The following is a 9,510-nucleotide window of genomic DNA, read 5'->3' as shown; positions in this document are numbered from 1 at the left end:
TGGGAGACAGGTATGATGTTCTCAATCCACGTCGAGGCCTTCTAACAAACACAAGGGTTTCCCCGTCTGAAAGAACCTAAAAGAAGTCGCATCAGTGTTTGAATTGAATGCCTTACGTGATACTGTTGAAAACCGGTCCATTTGGCCACAGTAGGGTCGTGCCACTGATAGCGTAGATGAAAGAAGCTGCTAGACCGCATTGAAATACACTCCTTTTTTAACAGATAATTAATTTTGTGTGCTGTTGAACCGCGTTCAGTGTACAGTCGACGCAGTCGAACTTTGAATTAGTCCAGTGCATTGTGAGTCGATGGTAATGTGCTGATTTCCCATTTGATAAGCACCCCGGTACGACTGACTGAGTGGACAATGCACATTCAGGTAACTGACTCGATGTTCTTGTTTTTCTCATGCATATAAGGTCAAACCGCTTCCATCCGTGTTCGTAAGTTAACGTTAACCGACACAGCGGCAGCAACAACAACACTCGCACGTTCACTTACACGCAAACTCGCTGGCACGTATTCATACATGTGCACAAGGTCTCGACTTCCAAACAAACACCGAGCAACCCCTGTCCCATCCACTTAGCCGAACGCCTGAATGACGCACGCGGAACTCGAATGCGTGTACACAGTACCTGGGCAAGCCTCTTTGTGTCGTGGTCGTAACCGGCGCATTAACGCCCATAGGCAACGTCTGTCCAGCTACATGTATTGTTTGTTGTTGTCAATTTGTGTGCGTACAGATTTGTGTGACCTGAAGGTACAGGAAGAAACTGGCAGCGTACACAAGGCAAAACGGGTTAACATTTAGTTCCTCATCGCCGTCAGTCTAAGCCAGCTGTTCAATTGCCTGTCACTGTCGGTAAGTCATTAAAGCTACCTTTGTCGTTTGAATTGATATGGTTTAGTCCATAGTTGATAAGCGCTGCCCAAAAAATCACAGATAATTTAGCCAACCATTCAATGTTAGGAATGAAGTTAGTTGGAAATGCGATGATGCTCGGTGTCGATTCATTTCACTGGTTCTGGCTGAGGGCTACATTTGGCATCTAGACTAGATAGCTCAGCAACTCGGTGAGAGAATAGAAGTTAACGGATCTCCGTTAAAATCTGTATGACCATTTATGATGTCTGATTGCTAATTTACGTTTGGGACTTTATTACCAAACTGCATGCTGGTACTGTTTTGGAAACAGCCGCAGCTGGCCACCGTTTCTGTCCGTTTTCCACAGAACAACTTATAAATGATTTTTGAATTTTAGTTAGGATTTTCACATCCTTCGAAAAGGCGCTTGGGGGGCTTATGCAGGAATCACCGAAGTACATCTTTATTCACCTCAATCTACTTCGAAAAAAGAAACGGAGATAAGGTGTTTTTGACTTTTTTCACGCTGAACATTGAACCTTGACCCCGTTATAAGAAATTCAAGCCAATGGAAAGGAGTGAGATATTCATTACGTGAAATCACCCTGGGAAGCCATTAGACGAACAGTCACTGGATGAGCAGTCAGCCGAATGGACGGTGCCGTACACTTGCTGCAACACCAGTACAAGATGCAACCGCTGAACATGTGACTAATGGGCCCTGATGTACAACGGGAAATCGGTAATCGATCAAAGAACAGTTGCTGAAATAACCGGCGTAACTGCTTGTCACAGAAACCCCGTGTTTAGTACGCTGGAGTGAAGGTGTTGATCTGCTGACCGAAGCCAAGTGTGGGTTAACCAGGTTTTCAGTATTTTTCTCAATGCTAAACTAAACTTGCACCAATACTGGCGATGGCTTCCGGTTGGACAGTTCGCACCCCACTCACTAGCTTGTTTTAGCGTGTAAGGAGCTGAAGATTGTGTATATCTTCGCAACTACCTCAACGCCATACAAGTTTAATGGGAGATCCTCCTAATAATTGACCGACCATATGCATATGAAGACTTCATACCAGGTCGAAAGAAACGATAATCCTCTTGAAAAATATTCATATATTGGGATATTATTTACTGTGTATACACTGTAATCATACAGCGGCGGAAAGACGTACAGGATTAGGTGTAGAAATTTAGTTGGGACCTGCAAAATACGTAAATGCGTTTCTTCAAATGTTTTTGTGGCTCATGGAGCACCGCTCAAGCCTTACAAGAGCAGTCATGATGCCGAGGTTCGCTTCTAATCGTGGGCCTTTCTGTCATTAAGTTTGCTCTTTAATCACTGAGCTATCTAAAGCTCTTCCAGTATGCAGAAGGCTAGCGGCCGATCCCTGTCCGTGGAAGTTTTACCAAGACATTGTGTGATAGTTAACGGTGCAACTCCATCAGCTAGTTTCTTTTTGGATCCCTTTTGAGCCTCGTCAACATGTGAAAAATTTTTCTGTTTGACACAGATAATGGGCTCCGTCAGCAAGCGTGCAGTCACACCTTGCTAGTGCAATAGCAGTTTTATATATACTGCAGGTGGTCACACGACATTTTCCATCGGTCAAATTATCACACCAGTTGTTTTCCACATTAAAGACGACACTGACCAAACAAAGCTGCAGTCGCTAGTTCCTTTCCGATATGAACTGGATCACCTGTGAATAATCACTTTTCTGCTGAGGCTGTCCATTCAGAAACTTATGAATTGTTCATAGCATGCGGCACAGATTTTATGTAATCTCATTGGCCCAAGGAACTGGTTTGGCAGTTTTGAAACCTTAAAAAATTCTCAAATTTATCACACAACTCAGCGAAAAACAATGATGAGAACCACAAAATAGTTGTAACTCAGTCGTGTTTTAATAGCGTGGTGTGAGATGGTCTCATCCTAGATCGAACACTTAGCACTTGTTTGGAAATAAAACCAAGTATGGTTGCATACGAATAAGTTTGTAGTGGTAATGCATACGATATTGAAGATTTCCGAAGCTCGCGTGTGTGCCAATTACAAACGGAACGATCTGCTTCAAACAGCTAGACATTAAAATGCACCAGACCCAAAGTCAGGTCCGTTACCTACACTCTAGGTTCCGGTTCCCTTGATTACAATTGTTCTCTGGTAAAAAGCTTGCTCATTCACAGGTTATGCTTGAATCCCTCCCGAAGAAAAATTTCGCTTTCGATTTCGCGAGCAGCAAAGTGTAGATAGCATGTGGTCTCTGGATAATATAACCTTGAGGCATTTTGGGTTCATTCCCAATGCAGGCCAATCAGTCCTTGTTTGGTAAATGAGCAGCTAAAATTCAGCTCGTTCATTCGAATACGCCAGGAGTATGTTTTCATGTACTACCCAACAAGCAGCATAAAAGTTACTCTATTTTGGAAATATTCCAGCGTTCACGGTAATTATTATTATAGGTTTGCCGTTTCCTAATCACGTGCAATTATCCTCGACAAGCTGATCAGTATTTTCTTCCAAGTGACTAAGTGTATGTCCTGAAAATGGTTCATCCTGACGAATGAACGTGATATGTGACGCAGTAAAATAAGCATCGTTTCGCAAATGTCACCAGTTCGGCAGTTCAACGCTGCAACAGCTGTCTTTTCAAACTTTTTGGACAGCTTCAACGTGTTACATTACAGCTCTAAGACAAAACTCACAAACATTCATTAGCAGCGGAAATAGTGAAGGGCCGGTGACTACAAATCAAATTAGTCCTTTGGGATAGTCAGTTCGATACACTTTACCCTCCAGCAATTTACCGAATAAAATACGGCAACCACATCAAACTACAGAAGGGGAAAATGCACCTATATAAAAGAATACAAACGTTAAAACTATGTGGAACGCTGGAACCGGCCTTCGGTTCCCCAGTTTGGACTCCATCTGTGACAATGTTACTTTTGAAAATTGGACGTTTGTAAGTAGGGAAAAGAATATGCTACATGAAATAAAGCAAATGATTTTAGGTTGACGGTTGCTGTGAGGACCTTTAGGGGCTATTTTAAATATCACCAGTGATGTGAATTAAAAAGAGGTCATCAGGCACTTCTGCAACCTCAATACCTCGGTATGTCTTCTACAAGTTGGAAGTTCAAATCCAGGGAAATGCAACGCCGGATTGAACACAATTGATTTCAGAGTTCTGTCACTTCTTATGGACACTGAAGCAAATAGGGATTCCTGGGGGGTCAAAGTTCACGATAGTGAGTGACAGTGTGATTTGATTTGAGGGTTGGAGAACACAGGTGTTTATAGAGGGTAAATGCTGTTAACCTGTGTAACATGTAACGATGTCTGGTAGACAGTGGACGATATTTCAAAGGCTCATACGTTGAGGAAGTCGTCGGAGTGCAAGGAGAGCGACACAGTGGGATAAGGTAGGTGATACACACTGGTTGTCCTGTTCCCCTTTCGATGAGGTCACGCAGACAGCTGCACCCTGTCTCGGGGTCAAAACCTGACAACTGAGGGGACCGCCGTCGAGGAAGAATTCAACGCATGACCACCTGATGTGATTTATGTGATTAAAGGTTGAGTGTCCAATATCCCGACCACGTGCGAGTTAATTACACTGCCCATCGGCCATTCACGGCTAGACGGTTAGGTATTCAAACCATCAGCCGAGATTTTGATACTCCCTTGGGTTTCGCGAGACAAGATTGCTGATGATTCCCAGGAGGATGAAACAGATGAAGGTGCCTCTCAACATTTCGACATAGATTAACTTAACTCACATAACGAACTCTCAATTATAGATTCTGAATTCTCCTTACAAGAACACCAAACTGGGAACAACCTGCCACTTAGCTGCTACGGGGCTTCAGCATCACTTTGGCACGTATCTTTCGAAAACAAGCACACTGGATCGGCTCTTTCGGGAATAAGGGATACTAATTTCGGAAGAAGCAGTTTAACTGGTAGCCTTAGACAAATTTTCTCCATTCTTCCGAACATGAGGATGGATGGCATTTCATAAACTTCATGAGTGAATATCAACGGAATCATTCCATCTTTTGGTATGACTTTGCACCTTCATAGTGCAAAGTCATGCTTCAGAGCGTGCCGTCTGCAAACATATCCCTTACAATTCAAGGAGAATCACTGGAGATTGTGGACAACTTTACATATCTCTGACGGAAGTGTGTCTGATGAAGTCAGTGCAAGAATCTCAAAGGCTTGAATCACGTTTGCTGATTTGCGTCACTTTTGGCGTCAAAAGGGCATATCACTGGATCTTAAGGGTCGTGTGTACCAGGCTACAGTAAGGGTTGTGTTACTCTATGGGTGCGAGGCATGGCCTCTGCGGGTAACTGATGTGGGGCATCTTCAGGTTTTCGATCACCGACGCCTCAGAAGCATGGCTGGGTTTGGATGGCGTGAGCATGTTGGTAACGAGGTGATTAGTAAACGGGTATTTGGTTGTGCTGCAGGCACCCCAATCTGGGCAAACATCCAGCATCATCGATTATGATGGCTCGGTCATGTGCTACACATGCCAAAACACCGTCTACCAAGACGAATGTTGTTCTCCGTGCCTCCTTCAGGATGGCGCAAACCACCAGGTGGACACCAAATTACTTGACGGAAAGGTGTGAAAGAGATCACGAAGACTTTGGGTGTTATTGGTGTTGTACGCCTTCTAGGATGGGGTCCCCGTGACCCCGTCTGTGCTTGGCTGGAGACGTTGCAAGAAATACCGGATACTCGATGTCAGTGGCGTTCGTGCTGTCAGTTTCTTTCAAGATTGCCTGATTGAGCGATTGGAGGTGTAGGCACCTCAGAATGCTTGACACAGGCCTGCACTAGATCCCCTCCCTCACCCACTCTTTTGCTCTTCTCTTCACTGTAGTGCTTTTAGTATAATTATATATATATATATATATATATGTATACATATATAACTAGGCGAACCTTATGGTTGTACGGCAGTGAAGCATCAATGCCAACACTGATGTTACTGTCTCTGATGACGATGATGTTTATGATGATGAGGATGATCAACGGAATGGACCGAAATAGAGGGATAGGTGATGTAGGGAATCGATTGATACGGGCGGCAACTTTAAGGAAAGCTTGCCTGCGAAAATGGAAGTTTTTTACAGATTACTTCGGATCGTCCTCTCTCGGGAATCTTTCTCCTGAAGGTGCAAATGCAGAACAACATTTGGAGGGAGAGGTTTGAGAAATTTGACTCATTTTGGCGGAGGCAAAATTGATCTTTCTCACCGTAGGGGGAGCTGATGTCCATCAAACCAGTGGCTCATATTCGACAGTGCCCGAGTGGAATTCCTTCAAACAACTCGGCATGTCTGATGGTCAGATGAGTGAAATTCAGCCCACTTTGTTAGCGAACTGTGTCTCGGTAGGTTGAGATTTAGCTAACCCGGTGCTATTCACTTTCTGTTCGTTTGGAGCATTTTGTAAATTTCACTATGTTCTCTCGATAATTTGCCTCTAACACGTACTCTCATTTCGTGGACACTTATTTGTCAGTGAATCTGCTGGATCGCAGCAAAGCGTGGCCATATTTTGAAGCCATTTTCTTCAACGGAATGCAGAAACTGTCGTTTCCAATATCTCTATCTGGCAGGATTTTCAGAGGTTCCAATTTGGCGCTCTAGGAGGATAAGATGTTGTCGAAATTATACCTTTCAGTGTTGCCTAGAAAACCATAAAAGATCGCTTGGACGAAAACACATGTTCAGGCATTTCTCCTCTGGATATTCGAGGAAAATTGACCTGCGAAATTTTGTACCCGTTTGCTTAGGAAAAACCTTCTATATTCGGATATCAGTTCTGTTGTGGGAAATGCTCTTATCTACAGTGGTAGCTAGCACACTGAAGAAATTTTTAGAATTAGGCAAGTTAGTCAAGTATTGCTTAATATCAAGGGACAACAATCTAGTACAAACAGCACCAGGATTCCCGAGTAATCGTGCATCTAGAATGACTGTATAAATCAACCATTAGACTGGATCTATTTATGTATTTTTGTTTGGGCTTCTAGCTCCGTTGGTGACATTTCTTACAATTCATGGTACCGCATGTCAATACAGGTGGGACGCGATCTCCCAGGGACCAGAATGTCGAAATATTTGGGATGGTTTGGACGTTTCATAATAACATCTGTTCAGCTGTATTGTTGGGTTGACCTTTTCGTTGGAATATTGGGCTTGGTATGAGAAATGACCAACTGTCACTTAGCTACTCCACCAACTGTTGCCCTCTTGTCATAACGCTGTTGGAAGGAAAGACTTCTGATTCCAGCGGTTTTTCCTCCCTGTCGTAGTGAATAGTGATCATCCTAGAACTATCAACTTTATGCAGTGTGACTTCTCTGACAAGGCCAAGTAATCATGCACAACAAAATCAATGTCATTGTTCAACCCTGATTGGGGAAACTCATGATGGGGCTCAGCCTCTTCTTTCAACCTGAACCAGTGGGGCAAGATGCGTGGAAAATTGCGTCGTTCCAAAAGGAAAAACTAAGAACCACACAACCTCTGCGCTAGCCTAACCAGCCAACGCCACGGCAAAAGTGAAATTCCTTTCATTGCATAGGAAACTCGTACTTCTTTCAAAGGCTATCAGAACTCGTCATGCAAACTTGACACCATTGAAAAATCGGATTTCCGTTTACACAGCTTAAGTATATGTATGTAATTCAGTCTGTCCCATACTCCTTAACTCCAGTCGACTGAGTGTTTGATAAGAAATGGTCGCTTCGAAGGGACGTTGTAGTTGCACACGGTTGGTGACATTTCCGATAGGAACAAAATATCATAAACACAAAGGTGCCTGGAGATCTCTACAGTTGGCTGCCATCCGTCTTAACCAGGACCATGTTACCTACAATTCCCCAAATATATGTGGTGTCTGAGTTGATGCTGGCAGTTTTCATGAAGTTCCGTTGACAGTCACTACCGAAGCAGCCTTTAAGGGGAAACAACTCTCACCAAGTTCTTAATCTCGCCCCAGTTTTGCACTTGTCAAGGGCTCATGAGGGCTCCTTTGGCCGACATCAGAAGGGCTTTTTTTCCAACCGACCATTCAAACTTATTAGATTTTTATGTACTATGCAAAGAGCGATTGAAATTTAGACTGACTTGATCAACAACAATACCCAAAAGTACTAAATCTCAGCCTTGCCAATTCTCTTGTGAATGTGGTCTAAATTTACTCCTCGAACTATCTCTTACTCTCTACTGAGATCGAAAAAAATGAGCATTCAACGTGAGAACATAACAGCCGTACGGCTCAGTAAGCATCGAAGCTCGGGATAAAAAATTAATTCCGGTCGTGCTGTTGAGATTTACTATACTTGAGCAATCTGAGCAAGAGACTACTGCTAATAAAATATTTAAGCAACGCAGACACTGCTTGTACTTTCATTATCCCGATTTCAAATGAAGACTAGTAGCGCAGCCAGAAAAATATGGAATTACCTGGATTTTCACAAAGTGAATGACGCGGACAAATAGTGATCGCGGCTAGTGAATTACTCTATATCCAATGTTGACCACAGTACAGAATTTGCAGCGTAATAGTGTCCTATGATGCGACGGTTGACTGCGGCGGGTCTTCAGATTAGCTGCTCTTTTCAAATTTCAAATTTATTTGTGTCGAAAATGCAGCGGATTGCCTCGTCATCATCATCATTGTCAGCTGTAATAACCGCGTACTCGTCCTACAGTGGTTGTAGCTGCCGCAGTTTCGTTCACCAATGGTTTGGGGGGAAGAGTAGGTAGTTGCGCATTGCAGGCGGGAGCTAATAAATTGGGGCATAAATCCAGCACTGTCAGTGGGCTATCAAGTGAGGAGGGCTGGAAAAGGAGCTATGCATTGAAGGCAATAGCTTGGATGCACGAGCGCCATTGAGAGCGCGACTGGGCCATGTCTGACAATATCTCTAGCCATTGATGTGGCCTGTCTCGGGGTCCCCATCCAGGAAGACGCTAATTACCAGCGCAGCTGAGTTTGCTGGTAGTGGCTTTCATACTTCGCTGCCAAGTCATTGTTTGACCACCTCTGGCTCTCTTCCACCCTTCCCGTGGTTGTGCGAAGAGAGCCCTTCGAGGAAATCGGTCGACTAGCATAAACGACACGTGGCCAAGCCAGCGCAACCTATGCAGTGTGATCAGTTCATCTATCGAGGGTGAGTTGTTTCTCCCGAATACCATTCGACGTACTTCAGAATTGCTGATCCGGTGTTCCTACCAGATTCGGGCAATGCTCCGAAGACACCGATGGTCAAACACTGAAAGTCTTTTGATGTCCTGGGCGCGCTGCGGCCAGGTTTCTGATCCATATAGTAATATGGAGCGCACCGCAGCATTGTAAACTCGACCCTTGACAGAGAGACTGATGTCACGCCTACGCCACAGCTGACGTAGGTTCACAAAAGCTGCTCTGGCCTTCCCAATCCGGATGGAAATTTCATCTTTCTTGAGACCACCGGGACCGATACAGCTGCCCAGGTAAACAAATTTCTCTACTAAATCAATCGGTTCATCCACAAGCATGAGACTAGGGTTCGATCCCACCCGATCTTGCAGTAGCACTTTACACTTTGCAAGTGTGAAGAGCAT

At 44.1% G+C, this 9,510-nt stretch overlaps 1 protein-coding gene across 1 annotated transcript in view; it reads left to right on the top strand.

Annotated features, from left to right (window-relative positions):
• Positions 1-706: 706 nt before the first annotated feature.
• T265_06118 (hypothetical protein) overlaps positions 707-9,510 on the top strand; it is a gene marked incomplete at both ends in the record, with an annotated part of 31,789 nt that continues 22,985 nt past the window's right edge. Inside the window, one exon of the mRNA XM_009171304.1 lies at positions 707-867. The remainder of the gene's footprint in view (positions 868-9,510) is intronic.

Source organism: Opisthorchis viverrini (assembly GCF_000715545.1).
Source record: "Opisthorchis viverrini unplaced genomic scaffold opera_v5_120, whole genome shotgun sequence".
Taxonomy (NCBI): domain Eukaryota; kingdom Metazoa; phylum Platyhelminthes; class Trematoda; order Opisthorchiida; family Opisthorchiidae; genus Opisthorchis; species Opisthorchis viverrini.
Note: the sequence above shows the minus strand (reverse complement) of the source record. Positions and strands in the feature narration are given on the sequence as shown.